Raw genomic sequence first — 14,360 nt, 5'->3', positions numbered from 1 at the left:
CACATTTGGATGGATTCAGGATGAGACCCATTTCCTGTTCCCGTGTCATTACCTGTGTAAGGTCATGTAGGAGGGACTCTTTTGTACCTGCTAGTGTGCCATCATCTAGGAACCAGATGTTTAGCTCGCTGGTCAGTCTGACTGTGATTTCCCTAACTGCTATACAGAAGAGAAATGGTGCAAGAGGATCTCCTTGTTGGACACCCTCCGATGATGTAATTTCATGCTCTCCAAAGAGAAGCATTGATTCCTTGCTATACCCGGCTGAAACAAAAGGGAAGAGACCAGGGAAATGTTCTTGTACTGCTGCTAATACCACGTCTCTTTTCAGGAGATTGAACGCATTCTTGAAATCTAATTTTACCACTGCATTGTCCTCAGGCAGGTTGTTGATATATGCCCTTGTTGCATGATACCGGTGGGATACCGACCGTATCCCACCGAGGCAGGGTGGCCCAAAAAGAGAAACGAAAGTTTCTTTTTAAATTTAGTAATTTATACAGAAGGGGTTACTAGCCCCTTGCTCCCGGCATTTTAGTCGCCTCTTACAACATGCATGGCTTACGGAGGAAGAATTCTGTTCCACTTCCCCAGTGTTTTACTATATTCTCTCTCACTATGGTGTTTTCATATATGTTTTCCTTCTTTATAATGCATACTGCATGACTATATCCTTAATGTGTATTTTTCTCCTTCTGTACTTTGGCTTTCTATATTTTATATACTCAGTCAACTTGCATTACTTTTATTTTTTACACATTTTTTTTACATAATTAACTGTTTGCATGGCTGATAAGTCTTACTCTTTGAAGATGCAAAAATAGTTTAATACTTTAAGACTACCCGTGACACCCAGCTTTTGATGTGTAAAACAGCAGTAAATATTACTTAAACAAGTTTGTACACTTGTAGCTAGTGAGTAACTCTGTGGTATAGGTAGCCCTTGCTCCTTCATGATATCAAACCTTGTATAGGAGTGTGGGACCCAGGGTTTACACCTTGCAGTGAGGTGCAACCTGAATGCAGTGAAGATGACATTTTTGAGAGCAATGTGTTGTATGAATATTTTAGAAAGAATCTGGAGCATTGGAATTACGTGACTATGTGGGATTATGATACGCATTATTCAAAGGGCAGCACAGGGGTTGTTGAGGTGGTTTGACCATTTTGATAGGATAGAGCACAATAGGATGACCAAGGGGGTGTATAAATCTGGAAATGTTTGAGGGTGGGTGTGAAGATTTCAACTTTATAAATAATCCACACTTACGATAGGAAACTTAAGACAGTGTTTCAGTCTCTCTGAGACCAATATCAGGTCACAATTTTCAATGGTAGTTGCTTGAGCATTCATCAGGCATGTGTGAGTATGTTAAATCGTGGTTTTAGGGATTTTGCTTGTTTTTGGAGTGTGAGAAGGTAACATTTATGATGGAATTCAAGGAAAACTGGTTAGCTGGAGAGTTGTGTCCAAGAGGTGGGAAGTTTAGTGCCAGCACCATGAGGAAATAGTAGGGATGTTAAAGTACGAAGGGTCAATTGAATTGTGATGTTTGTGCACCTCTGTCAAGACGGCTATTAAATTAATGATGGTTAATGTTTTCTTCCTTGGGATCACCCTACCAATGAAAAGCAGGGGTGTCACTAGCACGTTAAGAGACCATACAATAAGTGTCAGGGGCCCGAGACTGTTCAACTGCCTCCCAGCATACATAAGGGGGATTACCAATAGACCCCTGGCAGTCTTCAAGCTGGCACTGGACAAGCACCTAAAGTCGGTACCTGACCAGCCGGGCTGTGGCTCGTACGTTGGTTTGCGTGCAGCCAGCAGTAACAGCCTGGTTGATCAGGCTCTGATCCACCAAGAGGCCTGGTCACAGACCGGGCCGCGGGGGCGTTGACTCCCGGAACTCTCTCCAGGTAAACTCCAGGAGATAAGAGGAAATAAACAAGAATAAGAACTAGTAAGAAAATAGAAGAAAACCCAGAGGGGTGTGTATATATATGCTTGTACATGTATGTGTAGTGTGACCTAAGTGTAAGTAGAAGTAGCAAGACGTACCTGAAATCTTGCATGTTCATGAGACAGAAAAAAGGACACCAGCAATCCTACCATCATGTAAAACAATTACAGGCTTTCGTTTTACACTCACTTGGCAGGACGATAGTACCTCCCTGGGCGGTTGCTGTCTACCAACCTACTACCTAGTGGTATAGGTAGAAGCTATCTCCTGCTATTTTCCGGCACTGCCGTACTGGCCGGAGGCATAGTACGATATATATGTGTGTGTTATGTGTATATATATATATATATATATATATATATATATATATATATATATATATATATATATATATATATATATATATATATATATATTTTCTCGAATTAACGTCTTAACGTCAGTTGCATATGCAATATTAGCAAACTTAAGAATAGCACTGGCCTGACTTAGATCAGGCCAATCATGAGCACGTGGTCCCAACATGGAGCCCACTCCTGGTCAAGCACGTGAAGCACGAAAATGTCCAAAAGTTCGCAACCAGGCTAGTAAATGAGCTGAGAGGAATGCTTTATGAGGAGTGGCTGAAGGAACTGAACCTGACGATCTTATAAAGGAGACAACAGGGGAAAACATTATATACAAAATCTTAATTAAGGAAAATTGTTAGGGCAGAGAGATCAAATTAAAAGGACCGAGATCAAGGAGACGGGCGGAGCAGACACAGATGAGCCATAGAGGTGGGTGAAAGTATTTATTCAATCTCACGGTGATTGAAAAGTGGAGTAACTTGGATGCGGCAGTGGAGGCAAATTAAGCATATAGGTTCAAAATTATATATATTAAGGCCTAGAGTGACAAAGTCAGTAATGCCGATCGTAGTTGTCTAGGTGAGGCTAGTAGTAGTCTCGTCCCAACAAATACAACCGAGTACTACGTGAGACTATAAAAAAAATATATTTAATCTCCAATAATGAAGTAAAAATAGACAAATAAAAAATTTGGCAATGAGGTGGCCGAAGAAAATCATGAAACGTTCAAATTATTAGCATTATCACTCGTCGTGCGAGAATAGACCGAATAGTTGGGTTAAATAAGGTTGTGAAAACAAATAGTAAACAAAAATATACAAAACTATGTGACGTTCTCTACTCAGTTAGGTTTAGCTGGTTGACTCATAAGAAGCAAACAACCAGGAGGTTTGGTCTGGGAACAGTGACCCCGTCCCCCTTAAAGTGACTACACAGTATCTCATTCATCAGCAAATAGGTAAGGTATACCAAAATCGACTTAATGGTACTTTACGAATAGCATCCTAAAATATAGATGTCCCGGAAACGAGGAGAAAGCGTTTGTAAGTAAAGAAATATTCCTTTCAACGTTAATCTCCACACAAAATTATCTTCACGGAGAGTGCCACTCTTGCACCGTACCTCGACCAGTGTCCAGGGTTCTTCTACCCGCTCAGCTCGGCTTCCTTCTTGACTGCTCCGTCAACTAGGCTGTTGCTTCTAGCGGTTTGTTGGTCCCCACAGAAATCAAAGATCGGTTGATTTTAAAATATGACCACAGACTTATATAACCAGGCTGTTGCTGATAAATTAGACACATGTACAACTCTTGGGTATCTTTATTGAGGAAACGTTTCGCCACACAGTGGCTTCATCAGTCCATACAAAGGAGAATCTTGAAGAACAGGAGGAGAATGAGGTAATCAGTCCCTCAACCTTGAGTCGATGTGGTCAGTCCATCAATCATCGACTCAAGGTTGAGGGACTGATTACCTCATTCTCCTCCTGTTCTTCAAGATTCTCCTTTGTATGGACTGATGAAGCCACTGTGTGGCGAAACGTTTCCTCAATAAAGATACCCAAGAGTTGTACATGTGTCTAATTTATCAACATGTCGGTTCTCTGAACCATTCATCTACAGGCTGTTGCTGCTGGAGACCCGCTGCCCCACATATTTATCACAGCCTGGTTGATTTGGCACCTGGTGAAGATCCAGTTTCTTCCTGAAGACTTCTACACTTGTGGAGAAAAATTCTTCCTCTGGAAGTCATGCGTGTCTTAAGAGGCGACTAAAATACCGGGAGCAAGAGACTAGTAACCCCCTTCTCCTGTATAAGTTACTAAATGTAAAAAGAAAAAAAAATTGTTCCTTTGTTTTTGAGTCACCCGGCCTCGGTGGGAGACGGCCAACGTATTAAAAAATAGGAATTACATCAAAGGTAATTAATCAGTTCAATTTAAAGAATAAAAAGGACAATGCCCTGACTGGAATACACAAATACCAGCACATTCTCTTATGTGCGGGTATTTATGTACTACGTACTTTCCTACGCCTCAAATATACGGAGGTGGGGTCATACCAGAAAATTCATTATGACTGCTGATAAGCACATGAAGCATTCTGGTAAACGTAATATGTGAGTGGAGCCGCACCTGATACCAGTCATAATATTTACCTCTTATTATTAAGGAACCTCCCAGCTGATGATCATCCTGCGTGATGGAATATGACATGGAATCAAAATTAGCTTTTGCTCCCAAAATGAAACTATTATTTAAATTAGGGTAGTAGGTCTCATGTATATAATTCTTTGTTCCACCTTCACAAAGCCAAATCCTGAAAATCCCTCCCCCCTCCTGTGGTCCTTGACGTCTTATATCTCCCCCTCCCCCCCCAACTGAGTGGAACTTGTTCCCTGCTCTCCCCCCACTTCCCCAGTGACAGCAGTTAGCTCCTCCCACTAGGCTCAAGTATATAAGAGCCGTGAACATCTGGCTTAATTTTCTGTTCACGTGAACAGCGTGCGAGAACCTTCACTTCCCTCTTCACATCATCACCTCCAACAGGTAAATTCACATCTAATAAATCTCGCTTTTCCTTTTCAGCCAACCTGCCTCAACCGGTTTTTTAATTCGCTTATATGTTCTATTTCAGGATTTTGTTGAGTATTTAGGCGGTGTGCAGGTTTATGTACGCAATGTTGGCGTACATGCGGCTCATCATCTACTCTACCCTCCACATCCCTGCTGTACGTGCGCACGTATGCGCCAGGTGGATAAAAAAAAGCATAGGAAACAAAAACTATTACAACGTTTCTTGTGGGAGAAACGTCGTGTAAAGGTCTCTTTCGCAGTGTTGTTATCCATCACTTGTGGGTTGGCAGCCACGCTCGCTCCACTACGTACCCACCCGCCCGTCGAGTACAATACCTTTACCGCTGGCTAGGTTGTTGGTTCCCTTGTATGCGCAACACCAAGCACTCTATTCTTAGCCTCGAAATGCCAAGAGTTGATCTTGGAAGAGAACGACTACCCCCTCCTTCTTACAACGATCCCTCCGGTAATAACTAATTCCCCCAACCAACTTCGCCAACCACTCACACTCAATATTTTAAGGCAGAAATAGGATCTTATCGGTCGACCTTTCAAAAAGGTGAAGGTCTCTAGATCACCTAAAAACTCTTATCAAACCTGAATAAATACCACCACCTAGCCCTGCATGACTCGAATTTAGTGTTTCCCTGTGGTAATAATTATCCATGAAACAAAAAACGTGTTGCGAGGTGATTTACCAAAATTACGCTCCCATAATGCTACGGGTGCGCCATGGTATTGGTATAGACACTTTGTTGGTGTGGTCCCATCCCTACATAATGCTTTAATTATACACTCATTTTATATACGTATAATATACCTCTGCATTATCCTGATTAACTATGTGAACATTTCCTTAAAATGTTATATTAATGCAAGTTACCCACGCCGAGCACTGAACCACAGCGCTGACAAAACTTCAGTCACGTTAATTATATATTCAGTGGTAATTATCGTTTGTCACACGCAGCCTATAATACGACCAGCTTCGAATCTATTTCCAGCTATAACTGTTTATCGATAAAAAAAAAAAAACGCGCCTACCCCACTTTCAATGTCAATACATCCCCACCCCCCTTACCCTCCTACCCCCTCACCCGTCAACCCCCTTACCCTCCTACCCCCTCACCCGTCAACCCCCTTACCCTCCTACCCCCTCACCCGTCAACCCCCTTACCCTCCTACCCCCTCACCCGTCAACCCCCTTACCCTCCTACCCCCTCACCCATCAACCCCCTCACCCTCCAACCCCCACGCAGATTTTGCGACGCTAGATTCTGTGCAGGGGAAAAAAAATATGAAATATATTTTACACGCTTATTACTTGAAATATAATTATACATAATGCACATATAAAGTTACAAACACACACAGGCCGCCAGTAGCAACAGCCTGGTTAACCAGATAAGCACCAAAATTGAGCTGCAGGAATAGAAAAGCTCTCGAAACCTGTCATAGGTATATAAATAGGATAGGCGCTTGTGAAAGGACCAGAGTCTCGACCCCCACGAACACTAAATGGGTGGGTGTACACACACACACACACACACACAGATCCGGCATGAAGTCCTCCCCCCAGGATAAAGCATTGTCAAGATGATACAAGAAAACTGCTCTTGGAAATGGGGTGGGAGGGGGTGGAGGGATGTGTTTCAAGACACTCAATGATCTGAACCAAATTTATATCCTTAGAAAAGGGAAGAATGAAGAAAAGGGTATATTTATCAGAAGAAGCCTTTAAGACACGTTTCGCTCTGTGTAGATTACCAAACACTGGAGACTGGAACCTCATGCCTGGTCACCGCATGGAGAAGACCCAAGCCAAGATCCGTCCTGGCGAACTTACCTGTACCTGGTGGAACATCTTTGAGGGACTTTACCCTTGACCTCTCAGACGGAGCTGCAGTTTTACCACCCGGCCATAGTGGCGGGTCGCTCAGTGTAGAGCTTTATGAAGTCCTGGTTTAATGAAGCTCCAATTAAAGCGAAGCTTTGTCCGGACAACGGCTTACTCTGCTACTGTTTTGGTTTCGCCAGCAGTACGCCCTTCAACTGATAAAGCAAGGCTTGGTTACGACATACAAGATACTCGGTAAAATGGACAAGACGGACTGGAACTGACGCTAAACTGCGAGGACCAGAGACGGGGGAAAAGTAGATGAGCCATTAAGACGCTAGGAAATGCATCTTCATTTTTAAGGGTGGTACGGAGGTGAAAGGAATTACACAGGCAAACTACATACTCAGTTTCAAGAGTAGGTCTAGTTCAAAAGATGGGGTCAGGAGGTAGAACGATCTGAGACCAGCAAAAACACATTAAGCACATACGTAATAGGACACATGTGCAACTAATGTGACAATTAATTGTAGCAACATTTCGCTGTACAGCTTTTTCACGTCGTAACGGCTTGACAAGGTTCCTAAGGCTCCTGGGTAGCAAACCATTACCACAATACGTACATAATGTTAGCTCTCTCTCTAAGTCAATGTCTTCCGAGCTTACAATTATCACAAAAACATCGATGTAAATATAATATGCATCTTCATCTTAAATAATACACAATGTTATCTGCCAGCTGAAACTAGACCACAGTCAACCACAACAAACTAGAGTACATATATCTCCAGGAAGTCATAAAAGCTTAATGACGCCTACACCCTCTCAAATTATAAGCCCTTGTAAGCCTCTAAATTTGTCTTACTACCTGGAGTTTACCTGGAGAGGGTTTCGGGGGTCAATGCCCCCGCGGCTCGGTCTGACACCAGGCCTCATGGTGGATCAGGGTCTGATCAACCAGGCTGTTATTGCTGGCCGCACTACTAGGCATAACATGTCAACTTAGACATGAGTGCGTAGCAGACATAAATGTGTCCTCAAACTTGAATGTATACGGACACGAGTGCATCCTGAGGAACAGTCTTGAGGGACCTCTCTTATCACCGCATCTTTACAGTGCCGCAACCACTGAGTAACTCATTGCACGACAGACCCGTGTTAGGTGATTTTTTCACCAATAGACAAACAGATATCTCACTATCAAGTTTTAAGTATAATAAAAACGAAGACTCGAATTACGTACATGTCTACATCTCTGTAAACCACAGCTGGTTCGCACACTGGTAATTAAGACAGCAGTTGGTGTCCCACCATCTGCTTTTCTTCTCACATCTGTACTCCAAGATTTTCAACATTTTACTGCACTCCCTGGTCTTCAGTCTCTTTACTAATGTTTGTAATATTAACTGTACAAACTAAAGCAGTCACATATATCAGGGCACTGAATTTGAACTCTGCATAAAGCCGTACAATTAGGGAGGGATATAACTGAGGTGTATAAATGGAAAACAGGAATAAATGAAGGGAAAGTAAATAATGTGCTAAAATCTCTAACCAAGACAGGACTTGCAGCAATGTTCTATCAATAAATAACAAAAAGGCACAATACCGTGACTAGCAATACACAAATAACCCGTACATAGGAGAGGGGAGATTATGACAACTTTTTTTTTTTACCATTGTTTGTAAAGTTAGAGCAGTCGCATATATCAGTCTCTATCTTTACCATTGTTTGTAACTGTACAAACTAAACCTTTAACCAGTGATTGTGACAATACTTATACAAACTAAAATGGTCACATATATCATGCGTTTGATTAATGTCAAAGCAATATAACCTTTAAATTATAAAACATTTAAAATAATGATTTGGTTAAATCACGGTATTTAATTAACAAATCTACATATAGAAAATGAACCAAACTAATCAGATTACTGCAAAGCAATAAATCACCAGATGCATGTACATGTTTTTTGGTGTACGTGTGTGTGTGTGTGTGTGTGAGAGAAGAGAGAGAGAGAAATAGGTGAGGGGAGTAGTATGAGGAGGCGAAACATTGGCCTCCTGGCCTGACCTAATAAGTTATTTTCGCCACCATAAAATTTCACACTTAAAGAAAAAACAAAGATGCGTTCCTCAAATACACAAACCATTTTTTTCTGATTACGTTCCTCGTGTTTTTATGTTAGTAACACATACACATTTGACCCTCTTACCAGACACCCCCATGTTCGTGTAGATAATACTTGATAAATTAGACACATGTGCAACTCTTGGGTATCTTTATTGAGGAAACGTTTCGCCACACAGTGGCTTCATCAGTCCATACGTAGGAGAAACTTGAAGAACAGGAGGAGAATGAGGTAATCAGTCCCTCAACCTTGTGTCGATGTGTTCAGTCCATACTTCAGGTAATACTTCTACACTCACGGAGCACTGTGTATACTGCGTTCTCCTTACCGAACATACATAAACACCCCTCATAATAACAGCATTATACACTCGCTGAGCACTGTATATACACAATACACACCACTTACAATGCTACACTCGCTGAGAATCAAGTATACACAATACGCCATTCGTATTATGCCACACTCGCTGAGCACTATATACAACACACCACTCACTGAGCACCATTATAATAATGAAATGGAAAAATAAGGGAGACAAAAGGGAAAATATGAGGTTGGGAAATGGAAAAGGGGAAAATGGAGAGGGAGGGATGGATGGAATAGATCTAGAGAGAATCCGGAAGAGAAGAGAATGATGGAGCAGGAAGAAGGAAGCGACAACGAGCGTGGCTACTCAAGGTCATTCAGCGCTCTGAACAATAATAACACTCATGCACGCTAACAAGCTCACTCATGCACGCTAACACGAGCTCACTCATGCATGCTAACATGAGCTCATTCATGCACGCTAACACGAGCTCATTCATGCACGCTAACACGAACTCACTCATGCACGCTAACACGAACTCACTCATGCACGCTAACATGAGCTCACTCATGCACGCTAACACAAGCTCACTCATGCACGCTAACATGAGCTCACTCATGCACGCTAACACAAGCTCACTCATGCACGCTAACATGAGCTCACTCATGCACGCTAACACGAGCTCACTCATGCACGCTAACATGAGCTCACTCATGCACGCTAACACGAGCTCATTCATGCACACTAACATGAGCTCACTCATGCACGCTAATAAGCTCACTCATGCACGCTAACAAGCTCACTCATGTGATGAATGGTTTGAAAAACCGACAAGTTGAAGATTGAGACACTTATGCAGCATATGGGAATCTTTATTCAGGAAACGTTTCGCCACACAGTGGCTTCATCAGTCCAATACAAAGAGGAAGGCGTAAGGAGAGGAGGAGTATGAGGTAATCAGTCCCTCAGCCTGGAGTCGATGTGTTCAGTCCATCAATCTTGTAGATGGACTGAACACATCGACTCCAGGCTGAGGGACTGATTACCTCATACTCCTCCTCTCCTTACGCCTTCCTCTTTGTATTGGACTGATGAAGCCACTGTGTGGCGAAACGTTTCCTGAATAAAGATTCCCATATGCTGCATAAGTGTCTCAATCTTCAAGCTCACTCATGCACGCTAACACTCGCACAAGCTAACAAAAGTTAACATTAGCACCAAGCCAAGATAAAAAAAGAAAATACTGGGCAGCACCACTTATCCTGAGTGAACATTTCAGCACAAACAGCAAACACGCCATTACCGCAGACCATCTTAACTCCAATAAGCCTGTGTGTGGATTTATCACATACCATTTGCAGCAATTTCTCGGTTAGAGTAACATAAGAAAGGAGGAACACTGCAGCAGGCCTACCGGGCCACACTAGGCACGTCTTTCTCAAACATTTGCCCAACCCACCCTCAACGCTACCCAAGGAACAAGCTCTGATAACCCTATGAACTTCAGTACAAGTCCCACTCAAATCCAACCCCCTCTCACTCACAACGAAAAAAATATACAAATATAAGACCAAGGTGACAAGAAGTTCTGCCGCGTTAACATACAACTTGCACCTAGTGATCGCAGTAGACATAAATGTCTTTATCAGTCTCTCACATGACCGTTTTTACAACAGTGAAATGTTCTGTGATTACGACAAGCTGACCGACGATTCCAACTCTAGAAAGAACAAAATGGCACAATACCGTGACTGGAACAATACACAAATAGTATTAATGTTGGCAGAATTACCGACAATATGTTAAGTAAATGGACACAAGGGCAACTATTATAACATTTTATTGTAGCAACGTTTCGCTCTCCAGGAGCTTCATTAACGGTTTCGGTCCAAGTCGGACCGAAACGTCGTCATAAGCTCCCTTCTCCTATGTGCGGGTTATTTGTGAATGATTCCAACTAAACTTTAAAAACAGTGGAGCACTGCCGTAGGCACACAGAAATCACTCCCTACGAAAGTAAAAGACTGGGCAAGCGATGCAAAATGCCCCCAATAAAAAGTAGGGGCGCCATTGGTACACTAAGGGAAAACACCATAAGTGTCCGGGGCCCAAGACTGTTCAACAGCCTCCCATCAAGCATTACGGGAATTGCCAATAAACCCCTGGCTGCCTTCAAGAGAGCTGGACAAATACCTAAAGTCAGTACCGGATCAGCCGGGCTGTGGCTCGTACGTTGTACTGCGTGCGGCCAGCAGTAACAGCCTAGTTGATCAGGCCCTGATCCATTTAAGTACTGTATTTCATAGGTTAAAATATCTCGAATCAGAGAAACAATATATTGAAGTCTTAGACGTGAGGGTTCACAGAGGTGGCTGCCGGGATCCAGGTCAATTACTTCCTCTTGGTTCTAGCGCTCAATATCTACGAGTGCGGCACAACTATATCAGTGGGCAGGCAGTAGAAATGCGCGAGAACCATAAGCTGCATGGGGAGGAAGGGAAGCAGGGAGCAGGAGGGAGGGAGGTGGAGAAGTAGGAAATGAAGGAGGGGGAAGCAGGAAAGAAAGGAGAGAGGAAACAGGAAAGGAAGGAGAGGGGAAACAGGAAAGGAAGGAGAGGGGAAACAGGAAAGGAGGGGTGGTGGGTAACAGAGAAGGAGAAAACCGGAAGTGTGGAGAAAAAAAATGGAGGAAAAGGGAGAGAGGAAACAAGGCGGAAGGGAAACGAGAGTAAAAGGAGCGTTAAGTGAAAGTGGAAATGGTGATGGTGAGGAGGTGAGTACCTAGAAGCAGAGTAGGAATAGGAGAGCCAGAGAAGGAACTCAGTAGGTAATTAGAGGAAGTGAAAGGGTAAATAAAAAGAACCAAAAAGTGAAAGGGTAAATAAATCGGAGAAAGAGGTGAAAGTGCAAATAAAGAAAAAGAAGTGAGAGTATGAATAAGGAAGAAAGAGAAGGAAGTGAGAGAATAAGTAGAGAAGAGAGTGAGTGGGTAAATAAAGAAGAAACCGACGTTAGTGGGTAAGTTGAATGAGACGGAATTAAGAGATTACGTAAGGTAAACGGAAGAAAATAACTAAGAGCTAGGCTACGAGGAAGCAGAAAAGGGATACAGACTTTGAATTAAGGAGAGGGAAGTGGGAAGTATGGTGGAGAAGAGGGCTGAGATGAATGTGGGAAGGGAAGGGAAGGGATGGGGGGAGTGTAACGGGATGGGCAAGTGGTTGTACCACCACCACCACAACGGACACCAAGGCCGCCTGCACCACAAAAACCATTACTACCTTACTGTTGCCGCACTTTCTTCCCTGGTGGCAGCTCAGCCCTGTCCGCCTAGACTTCTTACAGCCGAAGTCTAAATTTGTCAATGTATCTGGACTCTCAGTGCCACCCAATTCCTGTTCCTTCAAAATCGATCTTCAAATTAAAGGACCTTAAAACTATGCCAAACACATGCATGATGGAAGGTCAACCACCCAGGAAACGCTCAAAACGTACACCCACTGGAGATAAATACTTTACCCTTACCTTGATAATGGAAGATGTATAGCTTATTCAAGGAAGATGAATAAAATAAAGAAAGAGGAAATAGTCTACCAAGGGCATTAGTACTCAAAACTGCTGAGTCAATACGTTTTGCTGATAAAAAAGGACTTGTCGCGGATTATATGCTCTACCTAAGGTTGCAATAATCTCTCATGTTTTAATTATTACAGTTTAAGGAAGAAATGTGGATTAAAAAAGAGAAAAGCCAGGAGATAAATCACAGGATACAAGAAATATGGAAGAGATGCAGAGTGACAAAGTGGATAAATGTGCAAAGGATCAAGACAGTTAAAAAAAAAAATACCTAATAGTAAAACTACAGAAAAAGAGGCAGGAATTAGAAGACTATAAATAAATACGAAGAACAATGATATAAAAATGCAACTGAGGACATTAATACACAAGGCTAATGTAAACTGATAGTAATAATTACAGGTTATTACTATAGTATTATTATTGCAGTTACGGTATGCTAAACCCGTAGGGGTCTTACAACGCATCGAAAAAATGGAATGAGAGGCAATCAGATTCGCACAAAGGAAAGGGAGGGCAGGTCAAGTTCTTCGATGAAGAACCCCTGAACAAGCTTTACAAATTACCGCAGTATGTATTGTAAAATGTAAAGCAAGTTGTTGTTGGTCCTGGATGCAAGACGGAGGTGACATTCAAACAAAGATGAGAAGATCAAGATGAATTTAAAGCTCATCAATATAACAGAAAATACAGAATGTTTTATATCGTGCAACAACTGAATAATAAGATAACATGAGAAATAATAAAACAAATCTCCTAAACAAACATTAGAACAAATATCACTGAAAAACATTGAACAATTGCTGAAAATAACCATGGAATTTAGGAAGCCTTGTATTTCCATATCAGAGATGTCAGTGGCCTTACTGTTATGTACAAGACTAATGTTCTCCTGACAATGTTTAGAAGACAGCAATTATACCAAAAGACAGGCAGTCATTAGTCACACTATAATCTTCTGAAGATATATACTTATATATGAAACGAGTTCTTCCAACACTAGGACAGTGAAAAATACAATCCTATATGTGCAAAAAATAATTAAAATACCACCCTATACAAGAACACCTGGTCACAGACCGGGCCGCGGGGGCGTTGATCCCCGAAACCCTCTTCAGGTATACATTTTAATCACCTTGTTAAATAGTTTGCACTCTGACAGAATGTCTAAACAGCCTTGCTATGTTCAGACATTGTCTCATGAACTGGTAAGACGGAAGATAAATGTTACTTTTATTTATATATTCAGAATACATTGCTGTGTCTTTATTAATAGTTCTTATGCCTGTACTATTTCCTGTATAAGTTAGTATATCCACAAAATTCTTTTCCAATTAAAAAAAATATATTACGTGGTAAAAGATATGAAAATGCAGTTCTGAGCATACGACAGCGCAATTATCGTAACGAATGTCGCTAGCAGATATGTTTTGGGTGTCATGGCCCCATCAAATGACCCTCACGCTCCCTTGATAACACGCCTTTAGATGTCTTGTGGGAGACCGTGAAGGATATGTTTTCCGGATACCAGGACCAAACATTCAAGCACTTCATAATGTACCAGTAATTTCAATATTTTATTGACTCTATGCGAGTCATAAACGATTTGTATTTGT

At 42.0% G+C, this 14,360-nt stretch overlaps 2 protein-coding genes across 3 annotated transcripts in view; one reads left to right on the top strand and one right to left on the bottom strand.

The window, feature by feature from the left end:
* LOC128684893 (solute carrier family 25 member 32) overlaps positions 1-14,360 on the top strand; it is a 145,748-nt gene that overhangs the window by 9,408 nt on the left and 121,980 nt on the right. The window contains exon 1 of one of the 2 annotated variants that reach the window (XM_053771221.2): positions 4,725-4,861. The exons of the other annotated variant lie outside the window; for it this stretch is intronic. The gene's annotated coding sequence lies outside the window, so the exon portion shown is untranslated. Of the gene's footprint in view, positions 1-4,724; positions 4,862-14,360 lie in introns of those variants that run through there. 2 annotated transcript variants of the gene reach the window in all.
* Positions 1-14,360, bottom strand: part of Pask (PAS kinase) — a 352,511-nt gene that overhangs the window by 292,574 nt on the left and 45,577 nt on the right. The gene's annotated exons all lie outside the window — the stretch shown is intronic.

The sequence above is a fragment of the Cherax quadricarinatus genome, chromosome 5 (assembly GCF_038502225.1).
Source record: "Cherax quadricarinatus isolate ZL_2023a chromosome 5, ASM3850222v1, whole genome shotgun sequence".
Lineage (NCBI taxonomy): Eukaryota > Metazoa > Arthropoda > Malacostraca > Decapoda > Parastacidae > Cherax > Cherax quadricarinatus.
This window is presented reverse-complemented; position numbering and strand designations above follow the sequence as displayed.